Source organism: Pleurodeles waltl, chromosome 5, assembly GCF_031143425.1.
Source record: "Pleurodeles waltl isolate 20211129_DDA chromosome 5, aPleWal1.hap1.20221129, whole genome shotgun sequence".
NCBI lineage: Eukaryota > Metazoa > Chordata > Amphibia > Caudata > Salamandridae > Pleurodeles > Pleurodeles waltl.
Genome location: NC_090444.1, coordinates 1,766,255,946 through 1,766,279,772, shown reverse-complemented (window position 1 = coordinate 1,766,279,772; position 23,827 = coordinate 1,766,255,946). Strand labels below are relative to the sequence as shown.

Here is a 23,827-nt window from a genome sequence, read left to right as displayed (position 1 = left end):
TGGTGTCACAAACAACACATTAATAAAGGCTGTACCAGTGGGGTAGCAAGGGAAGGAAAACATGCCTCTCACCTTCTGATAAAGCTATAACAGACAGTTATAATTAGGGTGCAGTGCGCCTCTCACACGTCCGAGGTACAGGTACAACTAGATCTGCGCAAGCCACTGGAAGGCGCAAGCCTGAAGCCTGGCTCTAGCTCAGCTCGAGGTCATGTTGGAACCCCGAGCCCATACCAAGCCAGGCCATAAAGTGACTGTTGCTCTACCTGGGATAGCTCTACCTAGAATGCCAAGTTTGGAACTAGGGTACCAGGTTTGAGCCTCGGTTTCAGCATAACATCCTGCGATTCTGGGCAAATCACATAGGGCCAGATGTACGAAGCCTGTTTGCATTTCTTAATGGTCTGAATCGCTATTTTGGGCCATTAAGAAATGAAAACTGGGCTTTTCTTGTGTACAATGCCCTCTAAAGAATAGCAAATTGCAATTTCTATCCTGTAGAAATCACAATTTGCGATTTCCAGAATAGGAAATCACGAACAGGGATTTCGTATTTGCGATTCCTATTCTGATGTACCATGCATTTCCTTAATGCGACTTGAGCATCTAGGAGATGCAATTACCATTGACTTGAAGTCAATGGTAACCAGTTGCAAGTTTAAAAAAGCACCCAAAGTGCTTTTTTTAAATTCTAATAGAGCACATGCATGCCCCTTAGGCATATGTGTGCTCTACAGGTGCACCCCTATTTTTGGGGTGCACCAAGGGGGGTATTTTGCCATTGCATCCTTGGTTTTGCATTTCCTAAATAGTGATTTCCTAATAAGAAATCGCTATTTAGGAAATTAAAAAACGGTCCATTGACTCAAATGCAATGGGATTTCTTAATAGCGATTTCCTAATAGTGATTCCTACTTTGTGGGAATCACTATTAGAGAATCGGTATCTTCGTACATTGCATTTAGCATTTCTTAAATAGAGATTTCTATGAAGTCGCTAGTTAAGAAATGCAAAATTGCATGTTCATACCTCTGGCCCCAGTCTCCTCATACCTATAAACAATGAGTGTGAATCTGTATAGTGAACTGGTGCTCACGTAAAGGGATCCAATACCTGAAGGTCAATTTTGCACTATATTGAAAGTGCAGAAAAATGCACAAAGAGGTGAAAACAAAGCATTAACACAAAAAGAAGGGGCAACTCGTGGCTGATTTGTACAAAGTGAAACCAGAAAACCTGGATAAATTGTGCCTTCCCTGCTAAAGTTGTGTAATCTGAAGGAAATATTTTATTTCTCCAAATCTCCTTTCTGGTCATCATACTGTAGGATAGCACTTTGAAATATGTGAGTTCAGAATACCAGTAGTAAAAAAATATATATTCTATTTGATTTAATAGACTAATATTGTAGCTCTATAATAATTTGGGTCGCTTACATGGTTTACAAGACAAATGTCTTGCCTGTGTTTTTAAATATGAACCATTAGTGAACTATCACTTTTAAAAAGTATGTCTCAGTGCAATGCTATATAATGTTATTATTAATGAAAAAGCTTCCATATGTTAAAGAAATAGACTTTTCGGAAATTTTAAGAAATGTTCTCATATTTTACAGGATTTGTATATAGTTTACACTGCAAACATTTTCAGGGCTCGGCTCGTGTGAGGACTCTAAGAGCCGAGCCAGGCCCTTGGCTCGGGTCTCATTGTTAATTTATTGACTCGACCACCACTAGGGGCAGCTGCCACCCCACGGGTAGCCACGCCCCTGGGCTGCACTTCCCGCGAGGATCACCTGTGAACTAAGCTTGTGGTAAACACGGTTTTGGCAGGGCCCCAAGAGCACGTGGTTTTTATTGTTCATTCAGGCGGAGTTAAACCTTCCTGTGTTCAGCTGCGCGAGCGCCGGCAGGGGAGGGCGCGTGTAGCGCCGAGAAGCCCAGCTGGCTCCCAGCACATGCGCTTCGGGTCGCAAATACTTTTCGCGCTAAATTCAGCCGGGCGCGCGAATAACCGAGTGCAGACTTCAAACTGCGACAGCGCATTTCCGAGTCACGAAACCAGGAAGGGCCGGTGAACGTGCACTAAACTGTGGGTGGAAAGGCCCATCAGTGACAACATTTAGTAAACACACGCTATATAATCGTTTTGTGTTCCCAGTCCGTGAGCAGGGTGCGTGGGGACGCCTGCCTCCGGTGCCGGAGAGGGGGCGGGGCGGGGCGGCGCTACGGGCGGGCCTGCTCCGTCCTCGGGCGAGGGATGCCCTTGGCTCGGCTGGGCGTGGCCCGGGCGGGCTCCTCCTGGCCTCCGCGCGCTCCTGCACAGGCTGAGGCTCCCGGCGCGCGGACGGCAGCAGGTCGGAGCTGAGAGCGCCCCACAGGTAGTGCGAGCGGAGGGGCCCGGGGTGCAGGCATCGGGAGGAGGCGCCGGGGCAGCAGAGACCTCCTGATAGCTGCAGCACTTCTCCGTCTGCTAACTCGTGTTATTGTGACTGCAGTGCCTGAAAGCGTGAGTGTGGTTTGGCGGCTGGCACTGTTGCAGTGCCTGGGATCCAGCAGTCGACTGACTGTCTGTATACTTCTGACTGATTATTAACTCGTGTTGCCCATATTTCTGGCACGGGACGTCTGTATATTGTACACTGCTATCTTGCAACCTTTATATAACGCTTACTACCTTTATGTGCGCAACAGCCAACTTTCCCAGGTTCATGCGTGATGTGCTACTCCAGTCCAGATTTTGTGCTTTGAATTCTGGGTCTTAAAGCGTTTACAAAGGGATAAACAAAAACTACAAGCCCCAGAATTCCAATAAAAAATCCTGGACTAGAGCAGCACATCACGGGTGGACGTAGGAAACCTGGCAGGGCTGCATGTGCGGCGTTGAAGTGCTTCCTTACATGTGTAGCACACTACATTATATGTGGTGTGTTGTTGGGTCATTTGATCTTGTTTGGGATGTGTTTCCTTGCAGTGTGGGCGTGAGGACCACCGAAGTGCTGTTACCTTGTTATGGAGCACAGCACTTGGCAGTGTGATAGATGAACAAGCAATAGCCAGGCCAATAGCTCTCTCCTGTGCAAGAGTTTGTGCACTTGCCAATGTGTTTTAGCCATGTTGGACACTAGCATGGCTAAAAGTTAGTGATGTAGAAGAGAGTGGCATGGTGTGGTGTAGTGTGGCGAAGAGTTGTGTGTATCGAAGGGGCATAAAGTGTAGTGGAGAAAAGGCATCCAGTTGAATGGAGTGGCCTAGAGTGGAGTCCAGTGTCGTAGGGTGGTGGAGTGATGTCATAGAGTGGAGTCCAGTGTCGTGAAGTGATGTCATACAGTGGAGTCCAGTGTCGTGAAGTGATGTCATAGATTGGAGTCCAGTGTCGCAGAGTGGTGGAGTGATGTCATAGAGTGGAGTCCAGTGTCATGGAGTGGTGGTGATGTCATAGAGTGGAGTATAGTGTTGTAGAGTGAAAAGGCATAGAGTGGAGTATACATGCTGTGCTAGCACACTGACACTACAGATAACACATTTTCAATTAAAATGACCATTACATTTGCACATACAGTTTTCCTGATAAGTGCACAAACAATATATGGAATGGCGTTAGCTAGTGTACTGATTTGTTTTGATTGTACTAAAAAAAAAAATTCACCACACTTCAGAACAACAAAAAAAGTGCTCCATTTAGGTTTTCCTAATTCTGATATATTTGGAACTATTTGCATGTTTCACTTACAGATACTTAAATTTTGTTGTTTTCTTGAAAAAACTTTTTAATACCCAATACCCAGCAAGTTTGTCAGGTAAATTCTCTCACTTTGAAGTCAGAAAGAAAAATATGTCAGGTTCCATTGGAAGACCGAGCCTGACATTTGACCTCTGTCTTTGAAAGCACAGCATTTGTGACAAGATAAGGACAAGATTTAAGGCCCTGTTTACAAAAAGCGAGCACTCGTGGAAGAATACAGTAAACAGGCATTGCTCCACGGGAGGGATGAAGACATGAGGGACAGCCTAAAACAAATAAAGTCAGAAAATTGAAAGGCAGAAAATGTGAATTACAAAGCCAGTGGTAAGCAATGGGCGGAATGCATTCCCAGAGAAGCTTTCAGAATGCCCACAAGAAGTCTTTTCACAACTGTTTGGTATGCTTCGACCTAAAAAGTGTTAGAGACGGGTGCTCAGTCTTCAGTAACTTGGCTGCTTTGAGCAGCTCAGAATGGCAGAAGTCTTTAAATCGTGGGTCACGTCCCCTTCGGGGTCCGTGGCTGTATTCCCATGGGGCACAAATACACCTGCAAGTCCTTGTAAATGAAGATGAGCTGGAAGCACAACCTTGTTTATTTGTTGCATTTCCAGACTATCAATGCTTGAAGTGCATGGGGAAGTACAAGAACTGTAATCCTGAGTGCTTTCATGGCGGGGTCAAAGAGGTGGATAAAAAGAACAATATTCTGCAATTATTTTTTTGCTCCTTCAGAGAACTACTATAAAATAATGCACACATGTTAAATCAAAAACTAAATGCAACTTAAACTAATCAAGGAGAAATCCACTTTTTTTCCAACATGAAACTATAATTGGTTAATGTGATCATTCCAGAGGTCTGTTTATGAGACCAGAGTCACAGTATTAAATCATACTTGGCGCAGTATGGAATAGTGACTTGTATATTTATAGTGTTGTGAGGTCCCAGCCTGTAACAGAAAGCACTGCACATATGTCCTTATTTTAAAATCCCATTACACACAGTATTAGCAGGGCTATTGGAATTGTGTGCTGGGGGTGACTTGATTATGCAGCAAGATTGGCTAAATTATGTGGTGTCATGCAGCACAATTTTGTGATAGTATTACTTATTTTTTTGTAATTTGTACACATAGTAACAGTGGGCAAATATTTCACCTTATTAGTACCAGTTTAACACCCAAATACAGCAATTGGTAAGTAAAAGATGACCACTCGACCTTTGAGAAGGGCTTTCTGTTGTGCAGGACACATCACTGGGCTTTTAGTAAAGTTTGATCTTTTTCAGCTAGAAACAATTTTTTTGTTAATCTGCAGATTGTGCAGCAGAGGACAGGTTATATGGCAGATGTGGAAAATCCATAATTATGCAGAAAACAATGTATTCGCTGAATCTAATAATTCCAGTTGCCTTAGTATAATATACCCTTCCACAAAATAACTTAGTGTAAGATTAAAAAACTGCTTTAGTAATATGTAATCGGACTGTACCTAGTGCAAATATGTTAGCAAGTCTATTAAAAGGACGCTTATTCATTAGTGAAGCAGGTGGCACTGTGACACTGGGGCCTAAAAATGTGAGGGGACACTGAATCACAATTATGACTGTACTACTTAACAAAAGTATGAGGTGGGGGGGTTCATTCCCTTTGCTAGCTTTAGGGGCATTGGTACCCTTACTGCACAGTGGCTGGCAGCACACGGGAGCTCCTTTTTTAGGTTGAGCGTGCAAGAGCTCCGACGTGTTGTGAGCTTTTAACCACACCCACCGCATGCCATCACAATCACTCGTTCATGGGCTTACCTTTCAAGAATCCTTTATCATTGGTAAATGCTTTACGTTTGTCCCTCCTTGGGGAAGTTTTGTTACTGCATTGACCATCGACCCTGTTACATGGATAATTGCATGTTTACCGATACGTTTGACTGCGAGCGAACTTCTTTTTCCTTTTGTGTCTTTCCTTCGCACTCACGCTTATGGCGGCCGTGGCGCTTTGAATTGGCTTGCTTATTTCAACTGTTTTACTTTTCATTTTCAATTTATGTGGCTAGAAAAGTCCAGCTAGGAATTTACAACGCTAATAGCGCTAACTTGAGCAAACGCGAGACCCGTTGCATTGCAAATGCTTGTTTTCTGCAGGGGGACGGAGAGAGTGTTTCAAGATTGGAGTGATAAGCATGGTAGGGAAGGGAAAAAGAGACAGGGGAGTCGGTGTGCTTCTCGGGGCCGCGGCTGTTATAAGTGCAGTTGCATTGGGGCCCAGGAGTGTGATGGACTCACAACACCCCAATTATGGGAAGTACTATTTTTGGTTGATTTCTGTTTTTGTGTGGCGTACATGTTATTTTATAACTCACATTTAGTGTGGATTGCGAACTAAAGAAAATGTACTCCTGAAATGATCTCATAAGCCGGCCCCCTGTGATCAGCCTTGCCCCCACTTTCTCCCTCAAGTTTTGCCATACATTTTTGGAGGGGGCCCGACTTCAAAACATTTTGCTCAGGGGGCCACAGAGCAAAAAAGATAGAAGTGTGCTACTTTATGGCATTTCTTATTTTCATAATCCACTTAGCAGGTTACTGCACTAGGTTGCCATGAGTTAATTTGTTAAAAGTTTTGGTCATGAGCACGCATAGGTTAAAAAGAAAAATGGCGGAGAAGTGTGCCGGGATGGACATTGTTACTATTATTCAGTATCTGATTGCCACTGTGATATGTCAGAAGGTGGATCAAGCATGTAGATAGTTGGGAACACAATGGTGGACTAAATTGAAGTCCTCAGTTGGCTAGGGACGTGTGGCAGGGCTGTTCATTTGTGCCAGGCCTGTTCAGTAGGTGATGGGTGGTTTAATGCCGTGTACTGGCACAGTGCTGGGTGATGGACATGACACGTCTGATGTAAGTGGGAGAGTGTCAATAAGGAACTTATAATGCAGTCTTTATGAACTACAATTGACTGCTCAACTGCTGAGTGTTATGGCATTAGTATTAGTGTGTGTTATACGTATTGTATTGTATTGGCCTTTAGATAGCACTTGCTACCCCTGAGTAGGTGTTGTAGCGCTTTACGTCGTGTCAGATTTCTTTAGATTTGTTTGGTTGATCAATTGGAGCTTTCACTTTCTTAGGCATGTGCGCTCTTACAAATGGATTTTCAGAGTTAAGCTCCTATTTGTGTTAGCGAAGACTGTTAAATTAAATGTTTTGGGGATGCATTCTTGCTTGATGGAATGGAGTCTCTGTGTGAGATGACCGCTGTGGGGCTGTAACATGTTCCTGGGTGTCACTGCCCTTGGGCCAGTTTCCTTCTGGCTGTCCCACCGCCTCGCCCCTGGGGATGCACTGCACTTGACCTTTGAACTGTCATAGTCATTTCAGAGGGCCTGTCCTTCACCCCTCACCCTTTAGCCGACGTCAACAGATAATCCCACATTGGTGAGATTTATTTTAAATTGAATCTGCCCAGTACTGACGGCACACTCTGTGGTGTAACGCAAAATTATGCAACTCCCCCCCCCCCCCCCCCAGCAGAATGTGCAGAGGGGCCCCTTATTCTCCCCCCCCCCCCCCCCCAGCAGAATGTGCAGAGGGGCCCCTTATTCTCCCCCCCCCCCCCAGCAGAATGTGCAGAGGGGCCCCTTATTCTCCCCCCCCCCCCAGCAGAATGTGCAGAGGGGCCCCTTATTCTCCCCCCCCCCCAGCAGAATGTGCAGAGGGGCCCCTTATTCTCCCCCCCCCCCAGCAGAATGTGCAGAGGGGCCCCTTATTCTCCCATTCCTCAGGACAAGCATTGGTCTTGGGCTACATGGGCCCTTGGAGGGTTGCCGGCCCCCGTCGCAGGGCCCGTGTTACCCCTGGTCGGGATACTTGAGAGATGTGGCAGGTCCGTGTGTCGAGGAGTAAGGCCGACGACGCGCTCAGTGGAAGGTCCCACTTCCTGCCGGAAGAGGGGGGGGCCCTTGATGTTTTTTGTGTTCACTATTACAGCAATACGTAAATGTCCCCAACCCCCGACTTTCACTGACGGAGCCTGGCGTGTTTGAGGATTGGTCCCTCATCGTGGCTTCTGAGCAGCCAACTGAAAATAATGTTACGGTTTGTTTTTTAACAAATGCATAACTTATCAGCGAGGATACTGTGCGGAAGAGTACACCGGGTAAAAGCCTAAAATGAAGCCGATTAGGGAGGAATTAAGAAACGTTCGATTTTCTTTGGTATTTTCTCACATGAAGTTTTTTTGTGCGCGTTTTTTTTTTTTTTTTTTTTGAGAAACCAACAAGAACGTTTTTAGAGCGTCTTTTTTTAAAATAAAAAATATAATTCAACATTGGATTGTTCTGTGGTCGTTTGCATTTATTTCTTCGTTATAAAATATTTTACCTGGTGCTAGGACTGCATTAACTGTCTTCTTGTGACACCTTCGCTCTGTTTTCTCAGGTCACACAAGTTCACGTTATCTCCTGCTGAACCGATGACAGTTTGTAAGTGTAGAGCTGTAAACTCCGAGCAAGGAGAAAGGTCGTAATGGAAACGTTTCCGATCTCTCTCTCTCTCGCTCTCTCCCTCCCTCCCTCCCTCCCATCGGTTCCGCTCATTGCTTAAAATACAGAGCATTTTTGCAAATAGTAATCGATTGGATTCCATCACTAGGATGATGTTCTCCTGGGGTCAGCAGACCACCCTGTGTGTGATCACAGTTCAATAAATATATATATTTTTTTCAGTGTCACCTGTTTTCCTTAAAGGAGACCGAGCTTCGTTTAAAAAAGAAAAAATTAGCTTGTTTGAGAGTTTACAGCGGTCCCAAATAAACTTTTTTTTAACCTTCCCAAAGGGGAAGAAGGGATTCCAAGGGACCCCATTCCTTTTAAGAATGAGTTATCAGCCCAACTTTAAGGGTCTGGAACTGATCCATTTCAAGCCCATTTTAGGGGTTGGTAGAAAGTTTTTAAATGAGTTCAGTATATTTCTAAAAAGGTCACAAACTCTGAATCAGAGCGTTTGTGACTGGAAAAACTGCTTTGTAGAACAGGCCCGCTACATAATATTTACAGAGCTGCACACATGCTCATTCAGGGAATACTACACCTGGGCTTGCACAGACATAACATCATAGAATAAGTAAAGTATATTGTGGTGTGTACTTTGCAAATAAAGATACAAAAATTACGTTGTATATGATAATTCACATCTCAGATACATGTGTAACTTAGGACCTGCCAGATGGGAAATGGAAGTAAAAGGCGACCATTTAAGACAAGCCACATCTGTGCCCTCTCTGAAAATTGAAACACGGTAAACACCTGCAAATTAAAATAAAATCTCTAAATTCAGAATGTCTGCTTCCTGTCTGAACTGCTATACTGAGTATCATAAAGCTGCTCTTAAGAATGTCAGTCACTCAGAGATGTTTGTCTTCCTATGCTGCTAAGATAACTAAATGGGTACATTTACCTGTTGCTTAAATATCTGTGGCTTGCATGTGACAGATTTGAATCCAAGCAACGTAAAGCAGTTTCCACTAAGTTGGGTAATACTGCTACTGTATAGTATTATGAAGTTACATTATGGCAGCAAGCATTGTAAGTAAAAAAAAAAAAAAAAAGTTATTAATCGGGCTAGTTGGAAACTGAAATTAGAAGTGGAAATCTATGTTGCGAAATATAGCAGTTCAAAAAAAAAAAAGCAGATATTCTAAACCAACGTGAGTGGGCAGGTCCTATGAATGCCATTTCCTTCCCTGTAATTGAATCTCCTGGGTCTGAGTGAATTACACCCTTCTGCGGATAGGTTGTTGCCATGGCCTCAGGTGAAAGTGCACCTGGTGAAGATGGTTTATATTTCTCTTGTGTTTGCTACTACTGGAGCAGCCAGAGATACTAAGCCATATAAATGCAGTGGTACCAGCTTCATATCTACATATCCCCTCGCGCACATACAAGTGCTAAACAGCGTCTGTACTGTAAGCGGGCTGCTGTATAAAGTGCAGGAATTCTCAGCAAACCTGGTTTTCCAGATATTACTGCGCAGATAATACACTGCACATCAAACATGTAATCGCAGAGTAAACCAGGCTACCTGCAAAGATGCGCGTGCTTTGAAAACCATCCACACGAAGTAAATCATTAGTGCGCCGACTCGCAAAGGCTTTTACGGTACGATTAGTAGTATGACAAGAGTACCGCTTCACCTTCTCAGAGATGCCTTTGTGAATGAGCCTCTGAATGTGGACTGTTTCTTACAGGTGGCGCCTCAAATGCAGAACATGTTTTCTCAAGTCAGCAAGTAGCTACAGAGCAGAAGGTAAAACAAACCATCGTGCGTGAGCGCGTTTAGGCAGGGACAGAGGCATCATGGTTATTTTCAAGGATAACCTATTGTGTGACATCACCATCCTCTCTTGTGGCGGAGGTATAGAAGCGTCACACTGCTCTGTATAGTCCTAGCTGATTGTACTCTCCCCTTTTGGTTCCTCTATCTCCTGCCCCGCTAAAGCCCCCTTTTATGACTACATCGGACAGGTTTTGCTTGGGGACCCCTGTAGGAAATCTGCCTTTTCTGTAAGGTCACTCCAGGTTTTTCTCCTTCTGCTGGACCTCATATTTTTGCTGGCTGTAGAACTCTGTGCACCTTACCCCTGCTAACCCGTGATACAGTGATTGGGCCCCTCCTTTCAACGTGGTAGAGTTGGGATACTTCTAATTGGCATATTTAACTGACCTGCAAGTCCCTCGTGTATGGTACCAAATGTACCCAGGGCCTGTAAGTTAAATGCCACAAATGTATGGCAGAACCCATTGTGCCGTCCTCTAGTGTCAATGCAGACATGACTGCAAGCCCATCAGCAGCAGCATCGCTGTGCAGTTTTAAACTCCAAATTCGACATGTCGAACTAATCCCTTGTGACTTGCCTAAACCTTCCTTTTACATATTTATAAGTCACTCCTGAATAGGCCTTATTGCCCATAATGCATGGTGCATTTTGTTAAAAAGTATTAAATGTAAATGTTTAATGTTACACATGTCCTTACAGTGAAAAGGCCCCAAGAACAATTTTCACTGAAGCAAGGCTGGCTGGACAATAGGAAAACACTGATGCAATAAGAGATACTACTACAATATCTCAGGAATGAGACTTGCAAGAAAAATAATTAAACAACAATGTTTAATTGTTATTAATATCCAATTAAACGGTGAGCCAGAATTTGACTACACATTAAGGAAAAATACCTTTTAAAAACATACGTTTTTCTCACCTGAAGTTTCTTGAGGCTAAAAAGTACTTTGCTCTCCCACTTCTGCCAGCTAGTAATTCAAATTTGTATAGCTCCCCTGATGATGTGTGAATTGCCCATAGAATTGCAACAAAGGCTTTCAGTGTGGGGAAGTGGTGGTGTGTCCTGGGCAGGATGGCCTTTGGGCTGAGCCCAGGAATGTAACTGATTAACTTCAAAGATGCCTTCCCTGTCACAAGCAGATACAGCCAACACCCAGGCCTATTACCCCCACCACCAGCCAGGCATGCTCCAATCACTGAAGAATTGTTTTTCACATTAGTGTTCAAATCCTACTTGACAGGTCTGCTGAGTTGTAATACATATCACTTGGGAGTCACTTCAAAGGCAAGACAAGGATGCTAAAACAATTTTTTTGTATCTGTCTGGTGGTGGGAAAACTCAGCTTTTGTTCTACTAGACTTCTGTCTATGAATGCGTTTTAGGTACAGGATCTACTTCAACCTGGATATTAGTGTGAGATATAGGAGGACACTGGGATTACCATTGTATACCCCCGTGTTAGAAATGGGCATTCTGGTTTGCTAGGGCAGGCACCTAAGCTAGGCAGGGACCACCACTCTAATCGGGGCGAGTCAGTTGCACCCCCAAAGATAACCTGTGCTCTCCCCCGGTAGGTTGGCACAGAGCAGTCTGGGTTATCCCCAGAAACAATGTGTAAAGCATTTGCACAACACCAGTGACACAATAAATAAACCACACAGAAGACTCTACAACCAGCTATATAAAAATATACTGTATTGCATAAAACATCAATAGACTAGAGACGGCATGGATCAGTAATACCCTGCTACACAAGCAGTTGTCAGAACATCACATAGGTTATGAGTACTCTGCAAAAGCAAGCAGTAGTCAGGTAAACGCATAGGTTACTGGTATCCTGCAATAGAAGCAGTGGTGAGGTCAACATTACCACCAATAACGTACGTCATAATGAAGCCATTATCATGAGTGCCAAGATATCATCATAACTGAAGAATACGAAATATTTCCCCAGAAAATTACTGTTAGACCTGACAGCCTTAGGGTGGTCACCCGCCAACTTTTTGCCCACCTCCCTCCATTTTTCTGACACTGTTTATGCTGGTTTTAGGGCTCTGCGCACTTTACCACTGCTGTCCAGTGCTAAAGTGCATATGCTCTCTCCCCTAAACTTGGTAACATTGGTTCCTACCCAATTGGCATATTTAATTTACCTGTAAGTCCCTAGTAAAGTGCACTACATGTGCTAAGGGCCTGTAAATTACATGCTACTAGTAGGGCTGCACCATGTAAGTAGCCCCTTAACCATGTCTCAGGCCTGCCGTTGCAAGGCCTGTGTGTGTGCAGTTTCACTGCCACTTCGACTTGGTATTTGAAATTACTCGCCAAGCCTTAAACTCCCCTTTTTCTACATATGTCACCCCTAAGGTAGATCCTAGATAACCTGTAGGGCAGAGTGCTATGTAGGTAACAGGCAGGCCATTTACTTATGTGTTTTATATGACATGGTAGTGAAAAACACATACATTAGTTTTCCACTACTATGAGGCCTGTTCCTCTCATAGACTAGCATTAGAACTGCCCTCATATACTCTTGATTGATAGACACTGATCTGGTAGGAGTAGCCATGTCTTGTTTGGTATTGCCAGAGTGGTAATAGAAAATCCTGCTCACTGGTAAAGTTGGATTTAATATTGCTATTTTAGAAATGCCAATTTTAGAAAGTGGGCATTTCTCTGCAGTTCCTGCCATTTGTGCCTTACAGCCTGCCTCCAGTCCACATCTGGTCTGTGCTGGTTGACAGCCCCCCTTGTGAATTCCACCCAGAAAACCACAAACACAGGACACTCAGTCACATCTGCATACTGAATGGGTCTTCCTGGGCAGGAAAGGTGGAGGGGCTCACACTTACGTGTCAAAGGCCAGTGGCTTGCGTGCCCTCACACAAAGGACTGATAACCCCCCCACAGGGATCCTGGCAGACAGAACTGGGCTGAAAGGGAAACCTTTGTACTTCAAAACCACTTTTTGAAGTTTCACCCTTTTCAAGGCATTTTTGAGTATATAAACTGGGCCTCTGACCCCACCAAATCAGACACTCCTGGACCTACACCTGCACTCTGTCAGGGGAACAGCCAGGCTGCCTAAAGGACTCATATGGACTGCTTTGCTGAAAAGGACTGCTGTCCTGCTGGCCTCTGACTCTGCTGGAAGGACTCTGCCTTCCTTCTGAAGTGCTCTTCAAGGGCTTGGATTGAGCTTGCTTCCTGTTTCTGAAGCCTCATGGCCAACAAAGACTTCACCTCTTGAAGAAAATCCTTGTGCGTCAAAAATTGACGCAATGCCTACAGAAATCGACGCACAACCTGCATCGCGGCTGGAATATCGCCACACTGGCTACCGAAATGACGCAGCACTGACTTCCTGATGGAAAATTCGACGAAGTGCCTGCTTTGCGACAGAAGATTCAACGCACCGCCTACCGGATGGGCGCAGTGCCTGCTCATTCTACCAACGCGTCAAGGATTTTCATCGCATCTTCCTTGGGTGTCAAAATATCCCGGCATCGCAGTAAGGAACCAAGAGTGCGTGCCTGAAAAACGACACAAACCCTTGCAGCGTGGAAAAAAATGATGCATCATCTGTGGCGCACCAGAAAATCCAAATGCAATACCTTTATTTTTTTCCATGCATCTCCTCCTCTGCGGTCTCCGTGTGTCATTATTTTTGACGCATCCCCAGGTACTGTGTGTTACAAAGAAACAACTATTGATTTCTAAGGACTTAGACTCTTTAAACACTTTTAAAAGTAATATTTCTACTTGTGCTTGTTGGATCTTTGTCGTTTAGGCCTTATTTTATTCAGATAAATACTATTTATTTTTCTAAACCTGTGTGGTGTGCAGTTGTGGTGTTTCCACTGTGTTATTGTATAATTTATTGCACAGACACTTTACACATTGTCTTCCAAGTTAAGCCTGACTGCTCAGTGCCAAACTCCCAGCAGATGGGCACAGGATAATTTGGATTGTGTTGTGATTTACCCTGGCTAGGATTGTGGTCCCTACTTGGACATGAGTGTATACCTCTGCCAGTTAGAGACCCCGTTTCTAGCAATTACCCTCCTACTGCAAAAAAGACAAATCCTGAAACTGTGTGTCTCCCCCCCACCCCCCCAACATTGCAAGCACAACATATACATAAGTCACATCATAAAAAATATGCAGCATACACATTGAGGGTAGAAGTACTGTGGTGGAGTGTAGCATTTATAAGACTAACCAACAATACCTTCTACACGAAAGTTGCAGTGCGTCTGCGCTTTTCTTGGAAGAATTACGGTACCCAAACCTAATCCACTGTGTCAGGGACAGTAGCACATGCCCTCCTACCGCAGTAAATGCGGTGTCACCAGTTAGCTAAACCGGGTCTACACCTTTCATAAAGAATGCCCATCAAAGGTATGCTACTAGGAGAGGGGGCACACAATAGGAGCTCACGATGGCAGGGAGGCCTCTCCCGGTCCTCCCTGTGTGAAGTAAATCATTGAGTCAGCCACCCTCGTTCGCGAAGGTCTGCTGCTTCCTTCACTGGGTTCCTCGTTAGCTGCCTCGGATACTGGCAGCTTGTTCGGGCCCTCCCGGGACTCCTGGTGTTTCCCTGAGACTGCTGCCCGCCAACAGGCGGCGCAGCAGCCTTAATAAAAGAAGCTGGTTTCCCTTGCTTACCAGCAAGGGCAGCATGGCGGCTCCCAGGCTCTCCTTCGGGCTCCACTCTCCCTCCCTGTCGCAAGAATCTCTTCTCTCCGGCCTGACTGGCAGGCATCCTTGGCCTTCTCCAGATCCTGGCTCCTCCAGGAGAGGTGGCGTCCTCTTGTGTTGCAGCTCGGGCCACGACATTGATTGCACCCACGTAGGTGCCAGCTTGAGCCCCACGGGCACCAATGGGTGAGCGCTTCACTCGCACTCAATGAGAGGTTGCTGATGTTCTCCTCTCCACTCTTCCGTGTTGGGGAGGAGGGGCCCGCAGCCGCAGGGACACGGGGTGCTTCCTTGCGCCAAATCAGACCACAAGGAAGCTCTCTTTACTCACTTCAACAGGGGAGAAAGGAGCGCTCTACTGTATCTCCATGGAGATACAACAGCGCTCCTCACGTGCTGTGTGAAATAAACAATGCGCTCTTCACATGCTGGGAGCCATCCAGGGAAAACCAGAAGTGCTCTCCGCGCAGTGGGGTCATTCAAACGCTACTCACTCGCTCAGCAAGGGGCACTTTACTGGTGCCCATCAAGGGAGAATAGTGCCAAAGTCACAGGAATGCAGGGTAGACAGGGGGGCACACCACCCAGCCCCTGGAGACTGCAGTGGGGGGCACAGGGCTACAGGGCCCAAGCAAGCAGGCCAGCACAAGGGTTCAAAGGCAGTGGCAGTCCCTCTCAGTGACCTAGCAGGTCACAGGTCAGCACAACAGCAGAGCAGTCCCAAGGTGGTTCCTGGTGAGTCATCCCGGCAGCATCCAGTGCTCAGTTCATTAATACATTAGTGTCTAAAATAGTGGGAGACAGCCACCTGTACTTAAACTCATTTTGCGCAGCTTCCACAAAAGGGGGAGAGGGTGTTCCAACCATCACTAACCGGTTCCAGGAATGTCCCCTTTCTTCTGCAGCACTGGCTCCAGACATTAGTAGGGGGTAAATTAGCCCTTTGTGTGAGGCCAGGGCACAGCCTTTACAGATGCATGGGTGCCCTCCCTCTCCCAGCCCAGGAAGACCATTCAGTATGCAAATGTACTCTTGTTATATCTCCACCCTCCCTGTGTGCGGTCTGTCTGAAAGGTATGCACAAAGTCAAGCTGCTACTTCACCCCAGACATGGATTGGAGTCAAGCTGCAAAACACTAGAGTTCTAAGCATAGAGAAATGCCCACTTTCTAAAAGTGGCATATTTTCAATGGTAATAAAAAGTCCACCTACACCAGTAAGCAGCATTTCTCACTACCGTTCCAACCATACTAAACATGCCTACGCCACCCCTTGTAGATCAGACAATACCACTTAGATATATGTTAGGGCATTTAAAATACAATCCAATGAGAGGAGCGGTGCCCACAGTAGTGAGAAACTAAATAGGCTGTCACTACTAGGACATGTAGTACATAAAGTCATATGTCCTACCTTCTACATACACAGCACCCTGCCCATAGGGCTAGCTAGGGCCTACTTTAGGGGTGACTCATGTAGTAAAAGGGGAGTTCCAGGCCTGGCAAGTCAATTTAAATGCCAGTCCCTGTGGCAGTAAACTGCACACGCAGGCCCTGGGGTGCAGGCCTGAGACAGGTTTGAAAGGCTACTTCTGTGGGTGGCACAATCATTTAATTTACAAGCCCTTGGGTATACAGTATACCAGTGTACAAGGGACTTATAGGTATATTAGATGTGCCAATCAGGTGTGATACAATCATACCAAGGGAGAGCACATGCACGTTAGCACTGTTCAGCAGTGATAAAGTGCTCAGAGTCCTAGAGCATACAAAAAGAGGGTCAGAAAAGTAGGAGGAGGAAGGCAAAAAGTTTGGGGATGACCCTGTAAAAAGGGCCAATCTAGTACCCCTCCTGCCCCCCCACACATACAAACACAAACCCACCCCTACGAGCCCAAGACCATTGTCTTTTGCCATTTTGAAAAAAGTGGGCAGGGTTAGCCCCAGGCATTTTTACCACATTAATTCGACATGCCCGGGGGTCATTCCCACCCACTAGCTCGTGCTAGGCATAAATATTGCTTCCCCAGGACCCACCTCAGAACGCAGCTTGACCAGAGGAAGGTCACAACAGGACTGAATCTGCTATCTGAGACTTGAGAAGGGTCTAAAGAACTAGAAACATTTCACTGCTACAGCAGTGAAATGGCTTCAAGCCCTGGTGCAGTGGTGAAATTCCAAATGCCATAAATTACAGTAACAGTCAACCCGTGGTTGACTGAGTGATTCAGCAGCCAGTGGTGAGGAGGGGGGCAATGTAAAGTCCTGTTCTGCATAGATTTAATAAACTACAGCTACATTTGACCCATTTGAATGTTTGGTGCGGTCCCTGTTCTGTATGTGAGGGAGGTTTTAAACAGCTACTGCTCGTGCTGTTGCATACATGTGAGCAATGCTTGGTTTGCCTTTGTATACTGTTTCCCGTTCTCTGTGTGAAGGAAGCGGTCACTGCTACTTCGTGTACATGTTCTAGGTGTGGGGGAAGCTTGCACTGTCTCTGCCTAGGCTGCACATGTCCTGTAAGTGAGGGGTGCTTGCACTGCTTCTGCCCAGGCTGTATCTGTTCTCTGTTAGGGAAACGTGCACTGCCCATGCTGCACCAGTTATGTGTGTGAGGCCCTTTTACTGCTGCTGCCTTGGTTGTAACTACATGTGTGAGGAAAGCTTGCAATGCTGCTTCTAGTACAATACCTGCACTACGTGTGAATGAACATTGTACGGCTGCTGCCTGTCCTGTGTTTTTCCTGTGTCTAAGGGAAACTTGCAAATTGTACATTCCTTATTTAATTATGCATTTATGTTCCACAATGAGTGATTATGATTGCAGCTTTGCTAATACATTTTATAAATTTTAAAATGGGAATTTGTGCAATATTTAATTAAATGTTTTAATGTATGAAAATGCTGAAAAATTATATCTATACTGTGAGTCACTGTGCAGCTCATTGTGAGCTAGATATTTGCTTTTTAGGGCTTGCTGTCCGATGTGAGACATATTGTTAGCTTACAGTAGGCTTAGAACCCTCCTATTGCTTAGCATTGTTTGGCTTTGTTGTTAGTCTTATTTGCTTGCTTCCTATTCATCAGCTTCTGTAGTCTTTTCCTCCTCTTCTGGTGTTTGTCCCTCCCTGGAGCATGGACCCATTACTAGTGTTTCTCCAGTACTCCCTTTTCAGGTGCCAACTTTTTACTTTTGGTTGAGAATGCCTGTGTTTTCCAGCTGTCCATATGCTTCTCCATATCTGCCCCCCCAATTGTCTATGTGTATCACCATATCCTCCCACCTTCAACTATCTGTATGCTTCCATATCACTGCCCACCCCCTTCTGCCCTTCTGCTTCTCCTTCCCCACCCACCCTCTGGTGTCTGCGTGCTTCCGCCCCCCATTGTACGCTGCTTCCTAATTGTTGTCTCTTGCTTGTCCTTCTCTCTCCCACTCGCATCCTGCTCTCCTCCCTCACCGTCCTTCCATAGTGCCTCGTCCCCTGCCCACTTCCCAACCCACATATTATATCACTCATGACATATTCTGTGACATCATTGATAACCTCACTGCAACATCTGAAATTAAATCAATAATTACAAGACTGTGCTTGCCAGGTGTGGAGTTATAGTTACTTTAGGGCAGGAGTTATTTCAGTGTGTTTTTTTATTTTTTAGATTACAATGTTACATTACCACTGACATCTTCACCTAAATATAACGTCACTTTAACCTTTTTGTTTTTTTTCTGTTTGTGTGTATGTATGTTTGTATATATATATATATATATTTGTGTGTTTATATATTTAAAGAATCAGTCTGCAAAACAAGGAGCATTAGCTTTGAAGTTGGCGTTGCTCAGCACAGTGCAGCTAAACGTTCAGTTCTTTAAATATGCATGCAATAATGGTTAATGCACTTGGAGCAGGGAGCCTGGGGTGGTGTGTGGTTTGCCTTCCTGAGTCTGCAGCACACGGCGCCCCTTTGTCCTCCCACAATTCCCCTAGCTGCCCTTTGCTGAGAGAGAAAGAGACACATAAATAAGGCCCTGATCGCCCTCCCCCGCACCACAGGTCTTGCTGCTTAGAAGGGAGTCCGTGTGAAGCCAGAGGAAATGTTTTTAAGATGCACCGGGTGCCAAGCAAAGCATGGCTCCTTCAGTGAACGTCTAATTTGTTGCTGTTAACCCAAGTGCAGTATTTATTTTGGGGAAAAAGAAAAATTGTTTTGAAGGGAAACTGCTATTTAAACGTTATTCTTCTTGCTGAGACACAGGAAGCGGGTGGAGTTTGCCCACATAGTGTTTTGGGGAGACGCGTGGCCCTCTGGCCCTGCCCCGGAAGTGCTACGCCTTCTCCGTCTTCAGACGGAGAGAGATGCCTGAATTTCCTGTTCTTACTAATTATTGCCCAGGCTGACAAACCTGTGAACCTCCCACTTCCGCCAGATCGATCTGCCCACCACAAGCGTACACATTATACCTACATGTATGTTTTACCTCTAGTTCTGGCAAGCCTGTAAAGTAAGTAACTGTGGACAGTGCTCTAAATGGAATTAGAACATTGGAATGTTGGCAGCTCCATTGAAAACAATGGAGTGCTGCGGGCTTTTACTGGCCGGTAAAATCCCGGAGCCAACATTCTAATGTTCGCTTTGTTCGCAGCAAGAGCTATAATATAGAAGTGCAGGCGCTCAGTATTTAGGTACCTGTTCACTCCTGAGAAGTGCCAGTGCTATGCCATTACATGTATTGCAGCAGTGCTGAGAAGTGCAGGTGCTCTCCCTTCCAAATTAAAGAAGTGCAGGTACTCGGTACTGAACAGCACCTGCCCATTTAAATCCCCGGCTATGGAGTTCAAAAACCTGTTGTGGAAAAGCGCCTGGGTGATAGCAGCCGGGTTAGGGCGGGTCTGCCTGTTCCTTTCCGGACCTGCTGTTCCCTTTTCTGCCTCTGGCTGAACAAACCTCACAGCAGTAAGAGCATTTACCTTTGCCCACAGTAGCTTACGTGGACCATGGTGGAACATGCTAGGGACAGGAGTGATTTTTAGGAGTTTGGCTTAGATGGCTGACTGTCATGATATTTTAGGATTTTTAGAGCTCAAAAGATGATGGGGCGTGTCATTGCGCTAAACCACACTTTATTTCCCCTGACACAGCGCACTGGCCTAGGAGCGGTGTAGCCCCTAACGGACTTTGGTGCTCTCCTGTTGACGGCCTCTCCTTATTTCTAAAGGATGGTTAAAGAGAAGGCAAGACTTAAAGCATTTCTGTTTAAGAATGACAGCCAAGAATTTCAGTTTAAAGGTTTACTCAAATAGTTAAATTGCAGAAATGTTTAAGCTGGGCCCATAGATGATTTATTCAATACACATAAAAATCAATAAAGAATGCAGACCTGCCAACTCACAGGGTGCCACGTCTGACGCACAATATGGGCTGCTTTCACACGGGCAGCTGGTGAGGAGCTGATATAAAACGGTGGCATGGAAGGCAAGCTGAAAACCACTGTAAACAGTGCAGTTTCAGCTTGTTTTCGTGGGCTTTTAACTGCAAACGTCCATTAAGAGGTTTGAAAACACCCCAGGGCATCCACACCAGCCCAGCAAGCTCTTTTTCTTTTACTTTGGAGGAGGGGATTTGTGGTGGCCACAAATGCCTTTTAAGTACTTCTCGGCACATGGCCCCGCCCACTACAAGGCCCTGCCCCTCCTCACACAGTGATTTTTATTTTTTTATTTTAGTTGGCAGGTCTGAGAATGTAGCAAAAAACTCAGTACATTTTTAATGAAAATCCAGCATAGATTCGCCTTCTGAGAATGGGAAAAACATTTCCCCCCCCCCCCGCATGGAGAAAATCATACTTCTTTGTATTGTTTTAGACACATGGTAAATACTTTTACTACATCGGAAGGTGGTTCCTATGCTCTTACCCAGCGAGAAGCAAGCAAAAAGAAACATTTAATACTGAATACCTCTTGGGATTCTCTCATCATTCTACTTTGGTTATTGTGTTTCACAGCTTCTACACATACAAAATGAAATGTTACATAGTATGTTATTCAGCATAGGACAGCTTAACTTGTCCATTAAAAGGTACATTTTGTTCCATCCGGCTGGGAAAGTCGTCTTCTCATTATAGCAAAGCCTGGAAGTCTTTTTTTTTTTATGATAGACAAACCAGATAAAAAAGTCACTTGGTATATGGCAGTGTCCCATCCAAGATGGACAACAGAAGCTAAGTTACCAAAAGCGTATTTTTGCATTCCACACATTAGAATTTTGCCAGTCCACTTTCACATGCGTTTTACTTTATTGGAAGTGTTAAGGGAGCACATGACTATCTCATAGAAGCAGCAGGATGCAGTACATATGGATTGCAATTTTATTCACACTAGATTTATATAGGGGCAGACCTTTGTGCTTGTTTACATATATAGGGTGGTTTTGCTGATGGTTGACAGAATGGGGAGGCAAGTCCTATAGACTTATGCAATTAGTAGGAGGTGTTAGATTGTAAAGCAACAATTTGAGGACTAACGTGATACGACTTTGCAAGCCCCAAACACGCTCCATTGATATCCTGGACAATTTGTTTACTTTTATGTCTGTCTTTCTCTTTGTAATTCTTGCTGTCTTCAGGTGGTCTTTGCTTACTTGTCCTACCTCTTTGCCTGTTGATTGAGCAGCTATTTGCTTAACCTGTGCTCTGGTGTTTATTGCAGTGGGTTGCAGAAATGCTTGCCAGGAGATGTACACAATATCTTGCATCAGCCAACTCTGGCGGCTTTTTGCTAAAGGCAGTTTGCCAGTGACATTCATGCCAAGGTTTAGGAGCAGCAAAGTGGGAGATGGAGAAGAAAAAAACTAGTGAATTTAATCCCACTCCCACATAAGTTTGTGTTGGAGTGGAGGAAGTCTTGAGAGGGAGAAAGCTAAAATAATATAATTTTGTACAAAAAATGAAGCCTTCGGTGTAAATCGGGAGTGTTGGCATGGATAGTCTGGTTCCTGGTCCACACTGACATTTATTTGAGGGCGAATAAACTAGTCCTTACTATGCCTGCTAGCAGGGCTTTAAGCGGAATAAAAAAAATGGGCGGGTGGTTTCAAAAAGGGCAGTGACCTACATAATTAAGGGTGTGCCTTTAACATGTAAATTAAATTTGTGATTTCCATATTGTGCCACTCAACTGGTATTTTTGGAGTCTCTCTGAGCCTCCTGTTACTCCATCAATATATGTAACACAATAACATACCTACACCTAAATCAGCCAGGTCTACTGACTTTATCAGTGGTTGTTGCCTGGTTAAGATAAATGAGTAAGAACAATGATTTTGTTGTAAATTAGTAATATTGGAAATGTTTTAATTCTGAAATGATGAGACTCTGAAGTAAACATTCCTGAGACCTTTGAAAGGGGTAGTGGTCTTCAGCGTGTCTAAATCACTCCCGCTATGTTCACTCTGTTAGACTTGTACGCCTTTTTTCTCTCCACATCTCCTCCATCTGCATATTTTTAACATCATCTCTTTCATCTTCACCACCCTCTTTTCACTCTCTTGTGAGTGCACCACCCTCAAACACACCCATTCACGCACAAACACTGCATTTCCTTTTACTTCCCCCTTGTCATTACGTCCTACTGCTTTGGTTACCTCCTTGACACACTGAGCCCTGCACAGAATCACAATTACAACTGAAATATGTGGCCATTACTCTGTGCGCTCTGCAGAGAGTCCAAGGATTGAATGACTATGTACTGAACACCTATGTGACCCACTGACAGGCACTGAGAAACTCGCTCTGCCTTCAGCCTCAACCCAACCCATAACTCCCAATTGTGACCTGTTACAAGCAGCTGGAGGCGAATCAGTTCAAAGTATGCACTATACAAGGGTAATATGCTCCACGAAAAAAATACAGATAAACAACATCCAGGAAATAGTCAACCGTCTTAGGGAATACAAGAATAAATAAAATGTGAAATATGAACAAGAACTAAATCTCTTACGTGGATTGGCTTAAAGTGTTTTTAAAATTAATTGTTCGGAATTCGATCAGTGTTTTTGGCATTGAGGTAGGGACATGAATATAGGGCCCGACAGAGACCACTTTCAGTGGCCATTTTTAATTACTTCCGGGTCTGAGGCCCAGAGGGACCGGCCCACTTAAATATCTGCTGTTGACCCTCTCCTGTGTGCAGCACAGCCTAATAAACTAAAAGTTTTTGCTTGGTTGAATTAATGCATGTATTCCAGAAATTAAAGCATGTGTTTGAGATGAAAATGTGTGTATTTACCAAACCCATGTGCTGATGCTTGGAGAAAAATGATTGAATATATTTAAAGCTGACATTTGAGTGATATATCTATCATGTGGCGTTGGGCAGACTTATTCCTAATATTGCCTTGGTGCCAGGGAGGTTACTGCCCTAGCTGTGACTGCTATGTATTACCCCCGTAGAGGTATTCCACTCTAAGAAAGCCTTTTTAGGGTTGAGTGCGCAACTGCTTTTGCCTGTTGTAATCTATCTGTAGGCTATTAACCACGCCCATCACTATCACTCGTTCATGAGCTTGCCTTTTGAAAATCCTTTGTTATCAATAGTAAATGCTTAACGTTTGTCACTCCTTGAGTCAGTTTTGTTACCACCTTGGCCATCAACCCTGTACATTGATAATTGCACGTTTGCCGATAAGTTTGACTGCAAGCGAACTTCTTTTTCCTTTTGTGTCTCTCCTTCGCACTCATGCTTATGGCAGCTGTGGCACTTTGCATCAGCTCGCTTATGTCAAGTGTTTTAGTTTTCATTTTATGTGGCAAGAAAAGTCCAGTTAGAAATTTACAACACCAGTACCTCTAATTCGAACAAACCCGATACCCATTGCATTGCAAATGCTTGTTTACATTCCTGCTGGCACTTGGGCTTGGTGAACTGAGTTGATCATTGGTGAAAATCATGCATATGGGGGCCAGTAATGTATTCCTGTCTGATCTGGTCACTATTACAACTAATAATCTTGGCTCTGGATGGGGTTTAGTGAAAGTAAGTAGCTCC

The 23,827-nt window shown here is 44.7% G+C and overlaps 1 protein-coding gene across 2 annotated transcripts in view; it reads left to right on the top strand.

Moving 5' to 3' along the window:
* The first annotated feature begins 2,233 nt into the window (after positions 1 to 2,233).
* The window catches only part of EPHX1 (epoxide hydrolase 1), a 162,579-nt gene continuing 140,985 nt past the window's right edge, over positions 2,234 to 23,827 (top strand). Inside the window, exon 1 of one of the 2 annotated variants that reach the window (XM_069236188.1) lies at positions 2,234 to 2,380. The gene's annotated coding sequence lies outside the window, so the exon portion shown is untranslated. Of the gene's footprint in view, positions 2,509 to 23,827 lie in introns of both variants that reach the window. The other variant, XM_069236189.1, reaches the window with a different exon arrangement.